Raw genomic sequence first — 22,396 nt, 5'->3', positions numbered from 1 at the left:
TCAGAAGGAATAGGGAAAGATCCACTTTACGCAGGGGATGGGGAAGAAGGAGGGGCTTGGGGATGAAGCCGATCGCGATGACATAAGCCAGATGGGGACACTGGATGCTCCACCAGTTTTGAGGTAGTGCAGGTGGTAGTGATGGGTGGCGATGGAATGGGGAAAAGTAAGAGACTGCATTTCATTCATTTGATTTAGAAGTGCTCTCAGGGTGTCCTGGTGGAGATGTTCCGTGGATGCTTGTGATTGGATGGAGCACAGACAGAACACGGTGTTCACCAGCCACAGAATGAAACCACTTGGGTAGGAAAAGAGAACCATAGGTTCTGTCCTTCAAAAACCCAAGAGGCAGGGTGAGGAGAGGCAGATGGTGCCACCTAAGCCATTTCTGACAGGCAAGGCACTGTGCCAAGCTTCCAAGCTGTGACCTCTAATCAGGATCCCCAATCCTTTCTCCCTGAGACTATCTCCAGAAAAACACATGTTTTATATCTGCCTCATCCTAATGTCCCCAACCTTCCAGCACCAATTAGTGTATCAATGGGCCTGGGGGATGTTCACCCAAGATGTTACTTCTGCTGGGAGCATCTGGCAACATCTTTAATTTTATTTGGTTTCTTCTTTCCTTCCAAGGAACATCCTGAAGAGAGCAGATGGCAACAGAAAAGGGCAGATCAATGCTGTGGAAAGTGGCCTGGTTTGCCCTTGGATTCTCAGACTCCTGTTCTCCGTTGTTGAGAGTGGTTGCTAGAAGTAAGCTCCTAAGGCTTATTATCTGTGTGTCCCAAATATCTCTGGGAAGTCAGAGCTTATTTGTTTGGCTTGTTTATAGCTAAATTTCCAGACTTTCGTGCAGGACTAGGCCCACTTGCAGATGTTCCAGAAATTCATTCACTGATCCAACAGATATTTATTGAGTGCCAACCATGTGCCAGGCCCTTTTCTGGGCACTGGGAATTCTGCAGTGAACAAAACAAACACAGCTATGTTCCTTCATGCAATCTACCGTCTAGTCATCTGGTTGACTGGCCATTGACTATCAAATTATTGATCACTACTTTATGCCAGGCAGTGCTGGAGATAGAATGACAAGCTCCTGTTCTCTGGGGGTTTATACTCCAGGGACAACACAGGGTCACAACAGGCCTGCACACCAGCTAAGATTCCTCATTATAAGCCTAAGGGACAGACGCTGGCTCCTTCCAACAAAGGACTATTTATTTAGAAGGTTATCAGGGAGGGTAGAAGAGGAGGGAGGCCCAGCAGGGAGATCTCTGATTATAGACATGTGTTCACAAAATTAAGCCACTTTGAGACGTCTAAGCCTCCTAATGGTTGGCCATGTGAGATAACAAAATCTCCATATTATTTTCAGAAGGCTGTCACTTGCAACCAGGAGGGGCCTGATTGAAAAGAAGTAGCAGAACAAGGCTTAGAAACAGGAAGGATACGGAAAAACAAAGTTCTCATGGCCAGGATTAATGACCTTTCCACTAGAACACTTGAAATGGAAGAGCAAGTTTTTCTCTATTAAAGATACAGTTGTAATTAAGGGGGAAATTGGTTCTGGGAGACAAAATCTAATAGCTCTTCATTACACTCTATGAGGTGAAGTTATGAGGGACCTGCCCTTGGCTATGGGTTGCTATAGGTGATGCCTGCCCTCTTTGGAGACACAGTGTAGTGTGGTGGAAAACTAGAGGGAGAGGCTTATCTTTGTACATGTTTATGTACAGTAAGGTCAATCCCCCTTTCTTGAGGGTACAGCTCTATGAGTTTCAACACATAGACACCACCACAATCAAGATACAGAACAGGTCTAGCACCCCAGAACTTCCTCCGTGGTGGTGCAACGCTCACCCTCTCATCTCAGGCAACCACTTATCATTCCCATCCTTATACTTGACTTTCTCATAAAAATACCGTGTAAATGGAGTCATGATATTCAGCCTTTGGGACTGGCTTTTTTCCCACTCAGGATAATGCCTGTGAGAGTCATATTGTTGCATGAATCAACAGCTCATTCCTTTTTATTACTGCATAGCATTTCATGTTTTGGATGTACCAATGTTTCCCCATTCAGTCATGGAAGAATATTTAGCTTATTTACAATTTGGGAGTAGTTATCAATAAAGCTGTTATATATGTTCATATATAGGACTTTGTATGAAAACAAGCTTTTATTTCTGTAGGGTAAGTACTAGGAATGGGATTACTGTGTCACAATTTAACTGCATGTTTAACTTTATAAAAAACTGCCAAACGGTTTTCCAGAGTGTCTGTACCTTTTCGCATTCCCACCAGCAATGTTTAAGAATTCCAGTAACAACACATCCTTGACAACACTTGGTATTATGTTGTTGTTGTTGTTGTTTAAGCTATTCTACTAGAAGTATGGTGGTATTGCCTTGTAGTTTTAGTTTGCATTTCTGTAATAACTAATAATGGTTTTCCTCTTTTCATGTGCTTATTGGCCATCCATATATTTCCTTTGTGAAGCATCTGTTCAAATATTTCACCTTTCGTTAATTGGGTTCTTATTTTCTTTTGTTGAGTTTTTAGAGTTCTTTATAGATTCTGGTACAAGGACTTTACATAATTTGTAAATATGTTCTCTGCATTTGTACCTTGTCTTTTCATTCTCAGAATAGTGTCTTCTGCAGAGCAAAAGCTTTCCATTTTCATGAAGTCCAATCTACTTTTTCTACCCCTTTTATGGATCGTGTTTTTTTCATGTAAAGTGTGGGATCTCTTTGCCTAACCCAAGATCACAAAATGTTTCTCCTATATCTTCTCTTAAAAGAGTTTTACAGTTTTATATTTTACATTTAGACCTGTGGTCCATTTTCAGTTAATTTTTCCATAAGGTGTACACCAATGCCTCTCCTTTCTTCTGATCCTTTCTTCCTCTTTTTTAAAATTTATCCATTCTTTCTTTCTTTTAGCATAGGGATGTTCAATTATTCCTATACCATTTGTTGAAAATACTATCCTTTTTTTTCATTGAATTACCTTTTTTCATTGAATTACCTTCATTGAATTACCTTTCATTGAATTACCTTTGCAAAGGTAATTAGCTGTTAGCTGTAGGGTTTTTGGACTATATTTGTGTAGGTCTAGCACTAAACTCCCCATTCTGTTCTCTTGATCTCTGTGTCTATCCTTTGATCAATAAATACCATGCCCTCCTGATTACTGTAGTTTTATAATAAGTCTTACCATTGTAGAGTATAAATTCTCCAACTTTGCTCTTTATTTTTTTATTGTTTTAGCTACTTTAATTCCTTTGCTTTTCTATACAAATTTTAGAATTAATCTGTTTATATCTACAAAAGTCCCTACTAGAATTTTGATTGGAATTGCATTGGATATCTTGATAAGTTTGGGAGAGAACTGGTCTCTCTGCTATATTGCGTCTTCCAGTCCATGATCACAGTATGGGTCTCCAGTCATTTAGGTCTTCTTCCATGTCTTTCATTAGTGTTTTGTAGTTCTCAGCATGCATATCCTATACATATCTTTGTTAGACTTTTATTTACTTAGCTATTTTCTTTTTTGGAGCTATTGCATATGTCATCTTTAAAATATTTTGGTTTCTGGGGCACCTGGGTGGCTCAGTGGGTTAAAATATTTTAGCTTCTAATTGCTCATTTCTGGAATATAGAAATATAGTGAATTTTCTTATATGCTGTCCTTGAATCTCCTGAACTTGCTAAACTCACTTATTTATTCTAGGTTTTGTTTTTTATAGATTCCTCTGGGGTTTTCTATGTAGACCATCATGCTATCCATGTATAGAGGCAGTTTTATTTCTTTCTTTCCAATGTCTATGCCTTTTTTGGTTTTGGTCTTATTACTTGGGATTGGATTTCCAGTATGATGTTGAATCAATCATGTGAGTAAACATTTTCTTGTTCCCAATCTTAGCATAAAAGCATGTATTTTTAAAAAATCATTAAATATAATGTTAGCTGTAGGGTTTTTGTAGATGCTCTTTATCAAGTTAAGAAATTTCCCTTGTGTTCATAGTTTAATGAGAGGTTTTTTTATCATGGACAGATGTTTAATTTTTTAAAATACTTTTTCTGTATCACTTGATTTTTCTCCTTTAATTTTTTTTAAATTAACATATAATGTATTATTTGTTTAAAGGGTACAGGTCTGTGAATCATCAGTCTTACACAATTCACAGCACTCACCATAGCACATACCCTCCCAAATGTCCATCACCCAGCCACCCTATCCCTCATCCCCCTCCCCTCCAGCAACCCTCAGCTTGTTTCCTGAGACTAAGAGTCTCTTAGGATTTGTCTCGATCCCCGGTCCCATCTTGTCTCATTTTTCCCTCCCTCCCCACCATGACCCCCTGCCCTTCCTCTCAAATTCCTTATATCAGAGAGATCATGTGATAATTGATCTTTCTCTTGTCTTTCTCTGATTGACTTATTTTGCTTAGCATAATACCCTCTAGTTCCATCCGCGTCATTACAAATGGCAAGATTTCTTTTTTTGATGGCTGCATAGTATTCCATTGTCTCTATATACCACCTCTTCTTTATCCATTCACCTGTTGATGGACATCTAGGCTCTTTCTATAGTTTAGCTATTGTAGACATTGCTGCTATAAACATTTGGGTGCACATACCCCTTTGGATCACTGCATTTATATCTTTAGGGCAAGTACCCTGTAGTGCAATTTCTGAGTCATAGGGTAGCTCTATTTTCGACTTCTTGAGGAAACTCCATGCTGTTTTCCTGAGTAGCTGCACCAGCTTGCATTCCCACCAATAGTAGAGGATTCCCATTTCTCTGCATCCTCATTAACACCTGTGGTTTCCTGACTCGCTAATTTTAGCCATTCTGACTGGTGTGAAGTGGTATCTCACTGTAGTTTTGATTTTTATTTCCCTAATGCTGAGTGATGTTGAGCACTTTTTCATGTGTCTGTTGGCCATTTGGATGTCTTCTTTGCAGAAATTTCTGTTCATGTCTCTGCCCATTTCTTGATTGGATTATTTGTTCTTTAGGTGCTGATTTTGATAAGTTCTTTATAGATTTAGGATACTAGCCCTTTATCTGATATGTCATTTGCGAATATCTTCTCCCATACTGTCAGTTGTCTTTTGGTTTTGTTGACTGTTTCCTTTACTATGCAAAACTTTTGATCTTGACAGAAGTCCCAATAGTTCACTTTTGCCCTTGCTTCCCTTGTCTTTGGGAATGTTTCTTTCTTTTTTTTTTTTTTTTAGATTTTTAAAAATATATTTATTTATTTGACAGAGAGATTGAGATCGCAAGTAGGCAGAGAGGCAGGCAGAGAGTGGGGGGGGATCATGCCCCCCACCGAGCAGAGAGCCAGACACGGGGCCTGATCCCAGGACCCCGAGACCATGATCTGAGTCAAAGGCAGAGGATTTAACCCACTGAGCCACCCAGATGCCCCAAATGTTTCTAAGAAGAAGTTGTTGTGGCTGAGGTCAAAGAGGTTGCTGCTTGTGTTCTTCTCAAGGATTTTGATGGATTCCTGTCTCACATTGAGGTCTTTCATCCACTTTGAGTCTATTTGTGTGTGTGGTGTAAGGAAATGGTCCAGTTTCATTCTTCTGCATGTGGCTGTCCAATTTTCCCAATACCATTTGTTGAAAAGACAGTCTTTTTTCCATTGGACATTCTTTCCTTCTTTGTTGAAGATTAGTTGACCATAGAGTTGAGGGTCCATTTTCAGGCTCTCTATTCTGTTCCATTGATCTATGTGTCTGTTTTTGTGCCAGTACCATACTGTCTTAATAGTTACAACTTTGTAATAGAACTTGAAGTCTGGAATTGTGATGCCACCAACTGTGGTTTTCTTTTTCAATATTCCTCTGGCTATTTGGGGTCTTTTCTGGTTCCATATAAATTTTAGGATTATTTGTTCCATTTCTTTGAAAAAATATTGATGGTATTTTGATAGGGATTGCATTAAATGTGTAGATTGTTCTAGGTAGCATAGACATTTTCACAATATTTGTTCTTCCAATCCATGAGCATGGAACATTTTTCCATTTCTTTGTGTCTTCCTCAATTTCTTTCATGAGTACTTTATAGTTTTCTGAGTACAGATTCTTTGCCTCTTTGGTTAGGTTTATTCCTAGGTATCTTATAGTTTTGGGTGCACTTCTAAATGGGATCAACTCCTTAATTTCTCTTCCTTCTGTCTTGCTGTTGGTGTATATAAATGCAACTGATTTCTGTGCATTGATTTTATGTCCTGACACTTTACTGAATTCCTATATGAGTTCTAACAGTTTTGGAGTGAAATCTTTTGAGTTATCAGTATCATATCTGCAAAGAAAGAGAGTTTGACTTCTTCTTTGCCAATTCAGATTTCTTTTAGTAGTCTGATTCCTGAGGCTAGGACTTCTAGTACTATGTTGAATAGCAATGGTGATAGTGGACAGCCCTGCCATGTTCCTGACCTTAGGGGAAAAGCTCTCAGTTTTCTCCCTGAGAATGATATTTGCTGTGGGTTTTTCATAGATGGCTTCTATGATATTGAGATGTGTACCCTCTATCCCTACACTGTGAAGAGTTTTGATCAAGAAAGGATGCTGTACTTTGTCAAATGCTTTTCCAGCATCTATTGAGAGTATCATATGGTTCTTGTTCTTTCTTTTACTAATGTGTTGTATCACATTGATTGATTTGTGGTTGTTGAACCAACCTTGCAGCCCAGGAACAAATTGCACTTGGTTGTGGTGAATAATCCTTTTAATGTACTGTTGGATCCTATTGGCTAATATTTTATTGAGAACTTTTGCATCCATGTCATCAGGGATATTGGTCTGTAATTCTTTTTGATGGGGTCTTTGTCTGATTTTGGGATCAAGGGAATGATGACCTCATAAAATGATTTTGAAAGTTTTCCTTCCATTTCTATTTTTTGGAACAATTTCTGGAGAAAAGGTATTAATTCTTTAAATGTTTGGTAGTATTCCCCTGGGAAGTGTCTGGCCTTGGGCTCTTGTTTGTTGGGAGATTTTTGATTACTGATTCAATCTCCTTATTGGTTATGGATCTATTCTGTTTTTCTATTTCTTCCTGGTTCAGTTTTTGTAGTTTCTAAGTCTCTAGGAATGCATCCATTTCTTCCAGATTGTCAAATTTACTGGTGTATAGTTGCTCATAATATGTTCTTATGATTGTTTGTATTTCTTTGCTGTTGGTTGCGATCTCTTCTCTTTCATTCATGATTTTATTAATTTGGGTCCTTTCTCTTTTCTTTTTGATAAGTCTGGCCAGAGGTTTATCAATCTTATTAATTCTTTCAAAGAACCAGATCCTAGTTTCATTGATCTGTTCTACTCTTCTTTTGGTTTCTATTTCATTTATATCTGCTCTGATCTTTATTATTTCTCTTCTCCTGCTGGGCTTAGGTTTTCTTTGCTGTTCTTTTTCCAGATCCTTTGGGTGTAGGGTTAGGTTAGGGTGTATTTGAGACCTTTCTTGTTTCTTGAGAAAGTCTTTTATTGCTATAGACTTTCCTCTCAGGACCGTCTTTGCTGTATCCCAAATATTTTGAACAGTTGTGTTTTCATTTTCATTTGTTCCCATGAATTTTTTAAATTCTTAATTTCCATTCATTCTTTAGTAAGATGTTCTTTAGCCTCTTTATATTTGAGTTCTTTCCAACTTTTCTCTTGTGGCTGAGTTCTAGTTTCAAAACAGTGTGGTCTGAAAATATGCAGGGAATGATCCCAATCTTTTGGTACCAGTTGAGACCTGATTTGTGACCCAGGATGTTACCTATTCTGGAGAATGTTCCATGTGCACTAGAGAAGAATGTGTATCCTGTTGCTTTGGGATGGAATGTTCTGAATATATCTGTGATGTCCATCTGGTCCAGTGTGCCATTTAAAGCCCTTATTTCCTTGTTGATCTTTTGCTTAGATGATCTGTCCATTTCAGTGAGGGGGGATGCTAAATTCCCCTACTATTATTGTATTATTATCGATGTATTTCTTTGATTTTGTTATCAATTGGTTTATATAGTTGGCTGCTCCCATGTTAAGGGCATAGATATTTAAAATTGTTAAATCTTCTTGTTGGACAGACCCTTTGCATATAATACAGTGTCCTTCCTCATCTCTTATTATAGTCTTTGACTTAAAATCTAATTTATCTGATATAAGGATTGCCACCCCAGCTTTCTTTTGATGTCCATTAGCATCATAAATTATTCTCCACTGCCTCACCTTAATTCTGGAGGTGTTTTGGCTCTAAAATGAGTTTCTTGCAGGGGCGCCTGGGTGGCTCAGTGGGTTAAGCCTCTGCCTTTGGCTCGGGTCATGATCCCAGGGTCCTGGGATTGAGCCGCACATCAGGCTCTCTGCTCAGCACAGAGCCTGCTTCCTCCTCTCTCTCTCTCTCTCTCTCTCTCTGCCTGCCTCTCTGCCTACTTGTAATCTCTGTCAATTAAATAAATAAAATCTTTAAAAAAATAAAATGAGTTTCTTGCAGACAGCATATCAATGAGTCTTTTTTTTTTTTAATCCATTCTGATACCCTGTGTGTCTTTTGATTGTGGCATTTAGGCCATTTATATTCAGGGTAGCTATTGAAAGATATGAATTTAGTGCCATTGTATTGCCAGTAAGGTGATTGTTACTGTATATTGTCTCTGTCCCTTTCTGGTCTGTTACTTTTAGGCTCTCTCTTTGGTTAGAGGATCCCTTTCAATATTTCCTGTAGGGCTGGTTTGGTGTTTGCAAATTCTTTTAGTTTTTGTTTGTCCTGGAAGCTTTTTTTTATCTCTCCTTCTATTTTTGATGACAGCCTAGCTGGATATAGTATTCTTGGCTGCATATTTTTCCCATTTAGTGCTCTGAGTATATCATGCCAATTTTTTCTGACCTCCCAGGTCTCTGTGGATAGGTCTGCTGCCAATCTAATATTTCTACCATTTTAGGTTACAGACCTCTTGTCCCAAGTTGCTTTCAGGATATTCTCTTTGTTACTGAGACTTGTAAGTTTTACTATTAGATGACAGGGTGTTGATCTATTTTTATTGATTTGGGGGGAAGTTCTCTGTGTCTCCTGGGTTTTGATGCTTGTTTCCTTCCCCAAATTAGGGAAGTTCTCTGCTATAATTTGCTCCAATATATCTTCTGCCCCCCCCTTTCTTCTTCTTCTGGGATCCCAACTATTCTAATATTGTTTTATCTTATGGAATCACTTATTTCACAAATTCTCCCCTCACGACTTAGTAGTTGTTTATCTCTCTTTTTCTCAGCTTCTTTATTCTCCATCATTTGGTCTTCTATATCGCTAATTCTTTCATCTGCCTCATTTATCCTAGCAGTAAGAGTCTCCTTTTTTTTTTATTGGAAATGGGAAGATTTTTTTTCCATTTTATTTATTTTTTCAGTGTAACAGTATTCATTGTTTTTGCACAACACCCAGTGCTCCATGCAAAACGTGCCCTCCCCATTACCCACCACCTGTTCCCCCAACCTCCCACCCCTGACCTTTCAAAACCAAGAGTCTCCATTTTTTATTGCCCTTCTTTAATAGCTTTTTTACTTCAACTTGGTTAGATTATAGTTCTTTTATTTCTACAGAAAGGATTTTATTTCTCCAGAAAGGGATTCTCTAGTATCTTCTATGCTTTTTTCAAGCCCAGCTAGCATCTATATAATCATCATTCTGAACTCTAGTTCTGACATGTCCATATTGATTAGGTTCCTAGCCATCGGTACTGCCTCTTGTTCTTTTCTTTTCTTTCTTTCTTTCTTTCTTTCTTTTTTTTTTTAGGTGATTTTTTTTCCACCTTGTCATTTTATCCAGAGAAGAATAGATGAATGAGAGAACAAAATATTAAAAGGGTAGCAATGACCCCAGAAAAATATGCACTAACCAAATCAGAAGAGACCTTCCAGAATATGGTCACTTTTCTGTTCCTAGAATTTCTGCTATTCTTTTCTTTGATCTCCTGCTGAGTTTGTAGATGTTCAGAATGGTTTGAAAACCTACCTAGCTGAATTCCTGGGACCTGATGAAATTTGGTCCCTACTCCTCTGCCATCTTACTCCTCCAACTCCTTTAATTTGTTAATATGAAATATCACAATGACTGATTTTCAAATGTTAAACCAGCTTTGCATTCCTGGGATAAACTGCATTTGGTTGTGATATATTTTTCTTTTTTATATATTGCTGCATTCTATTTGTAATATTTTGATGAGTACTTATGTATATTCATGAGGGATATTGCTCTGTTGTGTCCTGTATTATCTTTTCCCAATTTTGGCATCAAGGTAATGTTGGCCTCACAAAATAAGTTGAGAAGAGTTACATCCTCTTCTATTCTCTGGAAGAATTTGTAAAGAAGCTTCTCTAAATATTTGGTAGATTTTATGGAGTACTCTCTGTGCTTGAAATCTTCTTTTTCAGAGGTTTTAAATGATAATTTCAATATCTTATAGGCAGGGCTATTTGGTTATCTGTTTTTTCTTGGGGAGTTTAATAGTATGTGGCTTTCAAAGAATTAAGTGATTTCATCTAAGCAGTTGAATATATGTGTATAGAGTTGTTCAGTGTCTTCCCTCATTAAACTTTTAATGGCTGTGTGGTCTGTGCTGATAACCTCCCTTTCATTCCTAATAATGGTGATTTGTGTCTTTCCCATTTCTTTCAGAGCCTGGCCATAGGTTTGTCAATTTTATTGATATTTTCAAAGAACCAACTTTTGTTTTCATTGATTTCTCCATTTTTCTGTCTTTAATTTCATTGATTCCCCTCATCATCACTGTCCCTTTCCTTCCGCTTGCTTTAGGTTTATTTTCATCTCTTCCTTTAGTTTTTCTAAGGTTAAAAAATCTAGGTTATTAATATTAGACATTTCTTTTTAAAAATTTAAGCATTTAATGCTGTAAATTTCTCTCTAAGCACTGCTTTAGCTGCATCCCATAACTTTAGTGTGTTCTATTTTATTTTTGTTCAATTATTTACTCAAACTATTTTTCTGATTTCTTTTAAGATTTCCTTTTGACCTACAGATTATTTAGAAGTGAGTTGTTTAATTTCCAAGTATTTAAGGATTTCCCCTCACATATCTTTGTTATTGATGTCTAATTAAAGTCCAGGGTGTTTTCGTCTTGAGACTCATGTCCTACAACTGGAAGTAGAAATTGGGGTGTTTTCGTCTTGAGACTCATGTCCTACAACTGGAAGTAGAAATTGGGGCCATCTTATGAAAGGATATCTTGATAATTGCACCAAAAGCCTGAGAAATGTTTACATATTGTGCTTTGGTCAAACAGTTCCACTTCTTTGCTTATATCCCAAGGAAGTATTCATGAATGCACACATTAATCTGTACAATCCTCCCACTCTAAGTTCCAAAAAATGGGGAACTAGTAAGCTAAATTATGGTGATCCAAACAATGTAATATTATGCAGCCATTAAAATGTATCCTGAGGAAGAATGTGGAGTGCCATGGGAAGGAGCTGATGATGTATGAAGTCCTTTATTGTCTGTCAACTCTTCACTGGAGTGTCACCTTGATGAAATAACAAATGTTGTCTCTCTTATTTATTGCTATTTCTTCAATGTCTGTCATGGCTTGGCACATGGAAATATTTTGATAAATAAATAATTAGGAGAAAAGTGTCTTTTATCATTATAATATTATTGCATTATATTCTATATATTCTATATTATATACATATCTGTATGTATTATGTATCATTTTTATAATATACATTAAATGTGCACATATAACATGTAAATACATGTAATGTGTATGTATATGTATATGTATATAACATGTATGTATGTATTATGTATACAGACATGAAATTTCCTTTGATGTGGGTTGCATTCTTGCTCCTATACTGCCGTTAAGTGCTAAGCATTTCCCCTCCTTTTCCGTGCAGCCTCTCCAGATCCATTTCAATGGATACCCTGATGCTCCTGCACACTGTGGAGCAAGCTCTATTTGAGTGTGTTTGCCATCATCATTCATGATCACTAATTGTAATGTCCTCAAAATTAATAGGTACATGTCACATCATTTTTCTGAAGGACAGATGTGGACACATGTGACTTTTTCCTAGAGGCTCGAGGTAAGTTAATGGTAAGGGTGGGTCTTAAGCCAGGACACCTTGCTCCCAGCCAGTGACCTTCCCCTTCAATGTCTCATCCCACCAGCTCTGTCCTGTCAGAGATAATGACTCTAAGGCATTTGGGGGCCCTGATCCCACCTAAGGCTGTGAGCCTCTCATCATCAGAAGTATCTGGGTTTCCACACCACACACACCACACAAAATAGCCTTGCATTCTTGTTGGCTCTTATATTTCCCAAATACCAAAAGGGCACAGTCTGCCATAGCAACTAAAAGTCTAAGATACATAACTGCTTTTTTAAAAATATTAAGCAACCAGGCCACTTGTGCTTTTCTACTTTCTAGCTTTTATGAAACAACATAAAATACTGCAAGATACACCCAGAAAATCTCAGCAGGCTTTGGTGAAAATAAAATGGGTTTGGAAATGAACTGATCAGGGATCTGGTTCTGTCATTGTGAGAACCAGGCGCATTTCTAAAACTCTGAGCTCACTGGCCACCCCTGTGGAATAAGGATAGGTGAGCATCGAAGGTGATATCATCCCTAAAAGGTGAACACCCTGTGCCTGGTGAATAGTGAGGGTTCACTAATGAGGATTTGCAGCACATCTATCCTGGTTCACGACTGTGCTCTAAATTCCCTCTAAGCTTCCTGTTCGCAAGGGAAGAGCACACCATTGCAATCAAGGTGAGCTCTACCTAACTCAAACCTACCTTACTTGTTTGCCTTGCTTCCCTTCTTCCTTCTCCAATACCCTACACATATCAAAGGTCCCTGATGATGGGTGACATTTTGTGGCTTCTCTGGCCTCTTTTGGGGGGATGGCAATGTATGAAGATATAAGTGGGATTTTTTTTTTACCTTGTCTAGATTCGTTCTGTTGGACTTTTGTCAAACTGGAATTAGTTATGTGTGTTGACACTGGACCCATTGGAGGACTTATGTTTAGGAAGTTTGCCTGGAGCCTAGAAACTGGGGACTTCTGGACTCTGAAGGGTACTTTCAAGAGCTGATTGTCCATGACACAGGCTCAGTGGAGAAGGTCAGGATGGACACTGGAGGCCTGACCCTCTTGCCTAACACTCAACCCTGCCCCTGGTACTCGCTCAGTGTCTGGGACCTCCCTCCATGATAGCAGCACTCTCTCCTTTACATTACCCATGACTGCTTTGTGCCCACTCTCCTACCAGACTAGGGGCATCCTGATAGTTGAGACTGCTGTTCCATGGTCTCTCTGCTCCCAGCACTGAGTTTAGTAACTGATCACTGGAAGCTGGAGTGAAGGATGACTTCATTTCAATCCTGAACTGATAGACAGTTTATGCAAAGGAAAGCAGTGTTCCCTCCCACCCCCACACAGATCTGAAAATATGCATTCTTCAAGGGAGGTTTAGCAAACGGGCTTTGTTCTTGGGCACAGAGCGGGCAGGCTACATCGTGACATCGCATTTGAGTGGCTTTTCCACTCCCTCTGCCTTTGAGTGTCTGAGCAAAATGTTCTGCGTTTGATTGTCACTCTTCAAACAGCATGTTATTGTCATGCTTCTGCTTCTTTTTAATAAAGAGAAACGAGGAGGGGTTTTGTACATGCAAAATTAACACAAATCAAAACTGCTGCTAGTCTTTGATCCATTCTGGACTCTGATCCACATCGGCCTTTTTATTTTCCCACTGAGAGTGTACCGCTCAGGAAGGATTACGGAGGGAAGAAAACCGCTTACCACTTCCCATTTGATTAACACGATTTAATGCAGCAATAATGCTGTGGAAGTTCATTACTTGGGAAAGGCTCTGATGCGGCTGCCCACGGTGTCTGGGGACTGGATTTTTTTTTTTTTTATTTAAAACGCAATCAAGCACCTACAGTGAGAGGATGTGTGAAATCCTGCCTAAGCTGGGGAAGGTGGAATTTCCATATAATGTAGACGGACAAAAATCCCTCCCATTTGTATAGCTTTTGAGTTTACTCATTCCATCCATCCATTAATATTTATTGTGGTTTATTAAGGTCAAAACACTGGGCTCAGAAAACAGCAAAGGTCCGTACACTCATAGTAATATGGCACCTGTCTGAGCAATCAGGGAAGATCTCCCTGAGGAGGTGACATGGGAGCCAAGCTCGGAAGAGTTTATTCGGAATGGATGACCAGGGGAGGGGCAGAATTTTTGAGGCTGAGAAACAGCCTATGTGATATTGTGAGGCAGCAGTAGCCTGAACTATGACCAAAGCTGTCAGATGGCTGCTTGGTCTGGACAGGTGGAAGGTAGGTGGCAGATGGAGGATAGGGTTGGAGAAGGGTCCATTGATGTACCCCAGCCTCCCTGTCTCCAGCTCAACTTCAGCCTGGTGAGGAGGAAGGAGGGTCAGAGAATGATTAGGAATTGGTGGCCTCCATCTCAGATCACCCCCCCTCCCCCACCCCCTAGTGATTATCTCCAGTACTGGGACAGGTAAGACAATAGCCCTGAATGCCCAGGCTTGATATCCAACCCTACATCTTCTCATATGTGACACTGGCCATGTCGTGTAGCCCACCTGTGTCTCAGTTTCTGTCCCTGCAAAAACGGAATCATTGTGGTCGCTGTTTTCTTGCCTCCCAGCACTACTGGATTAAAAAAATATATAAATAGGAGTCTCAGGCTGTTTCAAGACATTCTGGAGATTGTCAGGAGATTGTCTCCTGGCAATCGTTTAACAGGACACAGTGCAGTGCGAGTTAGGTTGTTGCTGGCTGGGCTTGAGGTGGAAGTTATGAATTGCATTGAGATTGGGAAGATTCTGCCCAATTTCTAGGAATAAGATCAAGGTCTAATGTGGAACTGGGCTATTTGAAATAATCCTTTATTAGCTATGATGAGATACGTTCCTGCTTCAATACAAAACAACCCCCAAGTCTCTGATGTAGTACTGCAAACACTATTTCTTCTTGACACAAAACCAGCTTCAGGGCTGGTCAACTGTTTGAAGCAACTGTCGTACATGCTGTGAGTCAGCAGCTCGGGCTGAGGGAGACTGTAGCCCATGGTCATGGTGAAGATGGAGCACCAGCCCTTAAATGCTTCTGCCAGAAGAGACATGTGAGACTTCCATTCTCATTCCAGTGGCCAGAGCATTGTGGTCACGTGGCCACAACTAACCTCAGGGAGGCAGAGACATGTAACGGTCATGGATTTTGGAAGGAGAGAACTGGAAATCCACAGTTCTTCCCTTGCCTGATCGCTTCTAGTCACAGAGTTCCGGACATACTCCTTGCACAGCTTTCTGTCTTCCCAGGACAAAATCCAAACCCCTCTCACTATAGCCGAAGAACTTTATAATCTGGTGCCCACTTTGAGTACAACTCACCCTGTGGAATACCTGCTCCAGCCAGAAAAAAACCCTCGAGTTCCCAGATTTGCTGCTTTCAACCTGCTGTACGCATGGCCAGAACACAGTCCCCTCTGTTATTAAAAGATAACGTCTTTTGAAAAACAAGCCCTTTCCCTCTCTAACCCAAGCCTAGGCTGACCACTTCCCCTCTTTGTTCCAACAGTGCTGGGATGCACTGCCACCTGCCCCACACATCCTGCCAGCCAGCAGTCCTGCTTCTCCTTAATCGTCCTCCTTTGCCCCTCTGCCCCAGCCTTTATCACCCGATGACACACTATCTAATCTGTTTCATATGCCTATTGTTTGTTTTTCGACCTCCCACTCCATCACCTAGAATCTGGGCTCCACAGAGGCAGGGATCTTGCCCCATTGTGCTCGCAGATACATCCCAAATGTCCAGAATGGTGCCTGGTGCATATCAAATGCCTAATAGATATCTGTTGAATGTCCAAAGAGAATGCCCAGTGATGCCCTAGTTCTCCCATATGTCTGGGGTCCAGAGAAGGGAAACCTCTTTTCTTTCCTGAATTATGATATTTTTATTTAGGGCACCTAAAACTCTTAAGAAAAAAGAAATGGCATCTCTCAGTCAGCTTTTCTGCCTATCAGGATGTTAATAATAAATGAAAATAAGTCACTGAGGCCCAGACAGTGGAAAGATGCTGCCATGATGAGCAGGGTCAGCCAGAAAGGAAAGGCCAGGAGAACTGAGGTGGACAGCCCAGTGGGTGGGAAGCCACATCTTCAACCCTGAGTGCTCGTGAAAGGGAGAGAAGGACCAACTCTTTCCCATTGTCCCGAATGTCAATGGCAGGGACTGTCTTGAGCAAGATCCTGATTTATGGATTTGGTCCTGATTTATGGATTTGGACCAAAGAATTTAAGTAGAAGCTGGGAAGAATCAGACACATGGAGCCACCTGGGTTTGACTCTGCAGTCCTAGGGGGAGGCAGGCAGGGGGGTGGAAGGCTTATGGAGGTTTCCTCCCCATTTTCTCGCTGGGATGAATTCAGCTTTCTCATCCTGCAGATAGTGTCACCTGCAGCCTTAGGAACACACTTCCCTTCCCTCTCACAGGCAGAAGATGCATCTGTAATTAGTCTTCGCTGTCAGGGAGACAACATCTGCGAGAGCAAAGGGAATTGGGGGAGGAGGGCCTTCCCTAACTGGCTGAAAGCCTGGTCTGACTGTTGAGCCACCTGGGTCACGCTGGGTGATGGGGACTCTTTGCTGACAAGCCCTTAGTCTGTGGGAAGGTTTATCTGCCAGACCTTTAATAAAGTCTTCACTGCAGCAGCTTACACCTGGTGACCTTTACCCTGTGCAGGGGCCCCTGTGTGTCACACACTATTTATTTACTGCCTGGAGAATTCTGGCACAAAGGCAGAGAGACTTGCTACAATTTTGTAAGCAATGGAGGTGAACAAGTGTGACCTGGCCCCCTTCTCCCCTGCAAATGATAGACACGGTTGGCCTATGTTTGGGGTTACCTCTGTACCTCTATTATTCCTCTGTTGTACTGATTCCATTCTTGGTTTGTTTTTTTTTTTTTTTTAATTTTGATTTTTTCATCTGTGATGGTGAATGTGAGGTGTGGGCTTGTGGTTTTGACCCAGGAAACATGTGAGCTAGTGGTAATCATGTGGTGGCTTATGTCGTATGATGCTGTGACCTTTCCAGTGAATCTCCACATCCACGTTTGATCCTCTAGCTTCCCTGCCAGGAAAGCAGGATGAGGAGGAATTGTCTTTCTATTTGCAGATGGAGCTGTTCAGGCTCAGAGAGGAGCAGGGCCTTGCCTCAGGGTCCAGAGTGAGTTAAAGACAGACTGAGTGAGAACCCAGCTAGCCTGGATTTTGTTTCTTAGTGTGCTGGACAAATATTTGGTGAGCTGCTACCAGGTGCCAGGCACGTCCCCAGGGGCTGCTGAGATGCTGCGGAAAAGCAAAGGGCTGTGCTCTCATGGAGCTTACATTCTCGGGCATCCATCTGAATATAGAGATACTTTTAGATTATTCACAGGTCCTGTGCAAATTGGTTGTCTTTTCTTGATTTGATTTTAAAACAAGGCTTAAGATACAGCGTTGTTATCGTGAGTGCTGTGAAGTGTGTAAACCTGGCGATTCACAGACCTGTACCCCTGGGGATAAAAATACATTATATGTTTATTAAAAAAAAAATTTGGAAGGGGAGGCGAACCATAAGAGACTATGGACTCTGAAAAACAACCTGAGGGTTTTGAAGGGTCAGGGGTGGGAGGTTGGGGGAACAGGTGGTGGGTAATGGGGAGGGCACGTTTTGCATGGAGCACTGGGTGTTGTGCAAAAAGAATGAATACTGTTACGCTGAAAAAATAAATAAAATGGAAAAAAAAAAGATACAGCGTTGTTACCCCATTTCTTTCTCTTTCTTTCTCTTCCTTCCTCCCTGCTTTTCTTCCTCTTCCTCTTTCCCTTCCTTTTTCTTTCCTGTTAGGATTGGGGGTAGGGGGATTCAAATTCACTGCACAGCTGTCCACAGCTTTCTTTTTAAAATTTCTTTCCTAATTTCAATAACTTTTGATACAATGCACCATAGGCTTTTCTTGCACAGGAACAAAAGGTGAAATGTTAATATGATTTTATTTGGGCTCAGATTGGGTAAGGAAGACCTTTTGTCTCCTACCTTTCATCCTCAAGTTGGCACTCGTTAATTAAATAGAGCCTGTGGAAAGTGACCTTTGAGGGGAGAGGGGAGGGTTCCTGGGAATATAATATGTTTTAATCAAATATGGGCAAAAAATAAATAAGCAAGAAAAGAGCTATTAGACAAAGAAATACCCTGAAAACTTCCAGATAAGCTCTCTTGAAAGAAAGGTAATTTGATTTTTGTTTTGGGTGAAAGTGCACATAGGTAATGAGCTACAGTGGTCACTTGGACAAAATCCTTCACCACCACCACCCCCAGATGCTCTTAAAATGAGGGAGAGCTCCTTGCTGATTCTGCACCCCCAGACCACCCCTTGTGGTTCCTGCGCACTGAAGGCAATCCTGGGTTGCCTGATTTCTCTGAGCTTATGCCCCACCTGGCCACAAGGGGGCGCAGAAGAGTTGCTTTCCTCCGCCTGAAGAGGTAAACCTGTGAGGCCTCGCACCTCTGGGCCAGGTGTGGCTGACGACTTGGTCTTCCAGGGCTTCCAGGCACTAAAAGGAAACTGAACATCTGCCTGCTCTAGGGGGAGGGAGGCGGATTCACCCCAAGTCTGAAAACCCTCTATGCCAGACACAAGGCAAGCTCTAGCTGTACCGAGAAGAAATAGAAAGGGAGCGCTGTGGTGGGCTATGAAGGCTCTGAAATTTACTTCGTGCGTGATTTTAAGTGATCTACTTCGTCTTGTTGAGTCTCAGTTCCTCAATCTATAAAATGGGGATATAATCTTATAAGGTTGTAAGGAGGAGTCCATGAAATTAAAAATACAGTAAGTTGGGATGAAAATGATAGGTGCTCAGTAAGGATGGTTGTTGTGGCTGCCCCCCGTTGCGCTGCCTACAGGGAATTCAGCATATCTCCGCGCTCTTTTCCTTTGTAACTTTTAAAGAATGTTTAAATACATGGTAAATCTTTTTTTTAAACCAATTAGTTAACATATACTGTATTATTAGTTTCAGAGGTAGAGTTTAGTGATTCATCCGTTGCATATAATACCCAGTGCTCATGACATCACGTGCCATCCTTAATGCCCACCACCCAGTGACGCCATCCCCCATCCCCACCCCCTACCTTCCAGCAACCCTCAGTTTGTTTCCTGTAGTTAAGAGTCTCTTATGGTTTGTCTCCTTCTCTGATTTCATCTTATTTTATTTTCCCCCTCCAGTCCCCTATGTTCATTATATGGTAAATCTTTTTTTTTTTTCCCTTTTTATTAATTTTTTCAGCGTAACAGTATTCATTCTTTTTGCACAACACCCAGTGCTCCATGCAAAACGTGCCCTCCCCATCACCCACCACCTGTTCCCCCAACATCCCACCCCTGACCCTTCAAAACCCTCAGGTTGTTTTTCAGAGTCCATAGTCTCTTATGGTTCGCCTCCCCTCCCCAATGTCCATAGCCCGCTCCCCCTCTCCCAATCCCACCTCCCCCCAGCAACCCCCAGTTTGTTTTGTGAGATTAAGAGTCATTTATGGTTTGTCTCCCTCCCAATCCCATCTTGTTTCATTTATTCTTCTCCTATCCCCCTACCCCCCCATGTTGCTTCTCCATGTCCTCATATCAGGGAGATCATATGATAGTTGTCTTTCTCCGATTGACTTATTTCACTAAGCATGATACGCTCTAGTTCCATCCACGTCGTCGCAAATGGCAAGATTTCATTTCTTTTGATGGCTGCATAGTATTCCATTGTGTATATATACCACATCTTCTTGATCCATTCATCTGTTGATGGACATCTAGGTTCTTTCCATAGTCTGGCTATTGTAGACATTGCTGCTATAAACATTCGGGTACACGTGCCCCTTCGGATCACTATGTTTGTATCTTTAGGGTAAATACCCAGTAGTGCAATTGCTGGGTCATAGGGTAGTTCTATTTTCAACATTTTGAGGAACCTCCATGCTGTTTTCCAGAGTGGTTGGACCAGCTTGCATTCCCACCAGGAGATGCAGAGAACCCCCCTCAAAGTCAACAAGAATAGGTCCACACCCCGTCACCTAATAGTAAAATTTACAAGTCTTAGTATGGTAAATCTTTTAATGAAAGCTGTCTTTGAATCTAAAATATATCTATTCCTGCATTCATGTAACTGCTGTCTACGGTGTGTCATGTGCTCTGCAGGGTGCTGGAAATAAGGTGGACAGCAAAAAGCAGACCCACTACCTGTTTTTATGGAGCTTCCAATCTAGACCAGCACTATCTAGCAGAACTTTCCATGTTGATAGAAATGTTCCTTATCCGTGTTTTCCAATACAGTAACCATAAGTCACAAGTGGCTACTGATTACTTGACATGTGGCTAGTGACAGCAAGTGAAAGTTAAATTGTATTTAATTTCAATTGATTCAAATTTAAATAAGCATCCATGACTAGTAGCTACTCTTAGTTCAGGTCTAGAGGATAAATATGATAATGTTTCCCACAGAGCCTGGCACACAGTCAGCTCTCAGTAAGTACACATTTCCTTTTCTTCCTTCCATTATGTAGCACTTGGTACCTTGTACATAACTCCTCTCCTACTATGATGTCTTCTTGGTGATGACTGAGGTCATCCCAATAGATTCCAGAAAAGCAGGCAACATTTCAGATTACTTTTTCATGCCTCATAGGATTTTGCACACTTGAAGTGCTCCTGAAATGCCTACTAAGTTAAGGAGACAATGTGGTGCAGGGAGGGGATTTTTTGGAACCAGCAATGAATTTAAATCTTGTCTCCATCACTCATCACCTACAAGATGGGAGCCAGGTCCTCTCTGGACCTCAGCTTTCTCTTCTGTTAATTGGAGTGGCCATAATTATTCATAGGATAGTTGTGAAGCTCCATGAGATCATGCACAGGTCATGACACAAAGTTGGTCTCCATAGATGAGCAATCAAACTGGAAGCCAAATATAGTCAATCCATGATGATGCTTCTTCACTGGACACTCCCAGCCTGACAGATGTGCCTCTGTGGTGTGACTCTGTTGTCCCTGTCTTATTGATTGGCCTAGGGGCGGACACCTGGTTCCAGATAAGCCAATCATGTTCCTTATTTGGGATATTAAAAATACTAGATCTAAGGTAACAGCTGAGCCCTTTTTTTTTTTTTTTTTTGGATGGTGGGAGTTGAGACAAGTGAGGCCCAGAAGCTTTCAGAACCATGATCCCCCTAGGTGAATGAAGTTGGTATACAGCAGGAAAGAATCAAGCCAACACATACACAAAGGAACTAAAATTAAAATTAGGGGAGAGAAGGGTGCCTGGGTGGCTCAGTCAGTTAAGCACCTGACTCTTGAATTCAACTCAGGTTACGATCTCAGTGTTGTGAGATCAAGCCCCATGCTGGGCTCCACAGTGGGCGTGGAGTCTGCTTAAGATTCTCTTCTTCTGTCCCTCCCTTGCTCCCTCTGTAAAAACAAAAACAAAACAGGGGGCTGGAGAGAGAAAGAAAGGAAGCAAGAGAGCACAAGTGAACCCTGGAGATGTTCATGCCCTGATCAATTGGCCCAAGACCCAGAAGAAACTCTAGTGTTCCTAGGGTTACATTAAGTGCTTTTCCATCCTTCCCAAACATTCTCCTTTCTGCCTGAGCATATTTGGGCTGGTTCTTCTCACTTGAAATGAAACAAGTTTTAATTAAAACAGCAATCAATCTGACACTTTTTCTTTCTTCTGCTCATCTGCATCCCATCAGAACTTTGCCTTAAACTTTGTCCTACATTCTATTTCCACATCTGCTGTGGGATAACTCAGAACCTGAAGTGGTTTAGGGTTGGGGAGGCAGGAATGCTAAGTCCCTGGGAGTTAATTAGTGCAGTTGGAGTTGTTTTCTGTAATGTTTATGTGACGTTGCCTCAGGACAATTCAGTAGCAAAAGAGCAAATGCAGGTGTCTCTAAAGTGGTCCTCTGAGAAGCAGCCCCATGCGTAGGGATGTTGAATCAGGAGCCAGGGGACCCAGGCTCAAGTACCTGTCTGGCTGCCCACTCATGTGAACTTACACATATCATGGCCTGGAACTCAGCTTCCTCATTAGTAAAATGGAAATAATACACTCTGTACCTGTCTCATGGGGGTCTCTGTGTTTGGATGAAAGAATTCATGAATTCGATGGACTTTGGTGAGTGACCCCTCTGAGCTTAGCAGTGTACTTTTGCAGAGCAATTTGAGAATTGGGTATTCTTTCATCCATCTTATGCCCACTCCCTCGAGGAAGAACTAGGAGGCATATCTAAGGAAGGAGGGAAT

The sequence above is a fragment of the Meles meles genome, chromosome 19, assembly GCF_922984935.1.
Source record: "Meles meles chromosome 19, mMelMel3.1 paternal haplotype, whole genome shotgun sequence".
In the NCBI taxonomy this organism is placed as follows: Eukaryota; Metazoa; Chordata; class Mammalia; order Carnivora; family Mustelidae; genus Meles; species Meles meles.
This window is presented reverse-complemented; position numbering follows the sequence as displayed.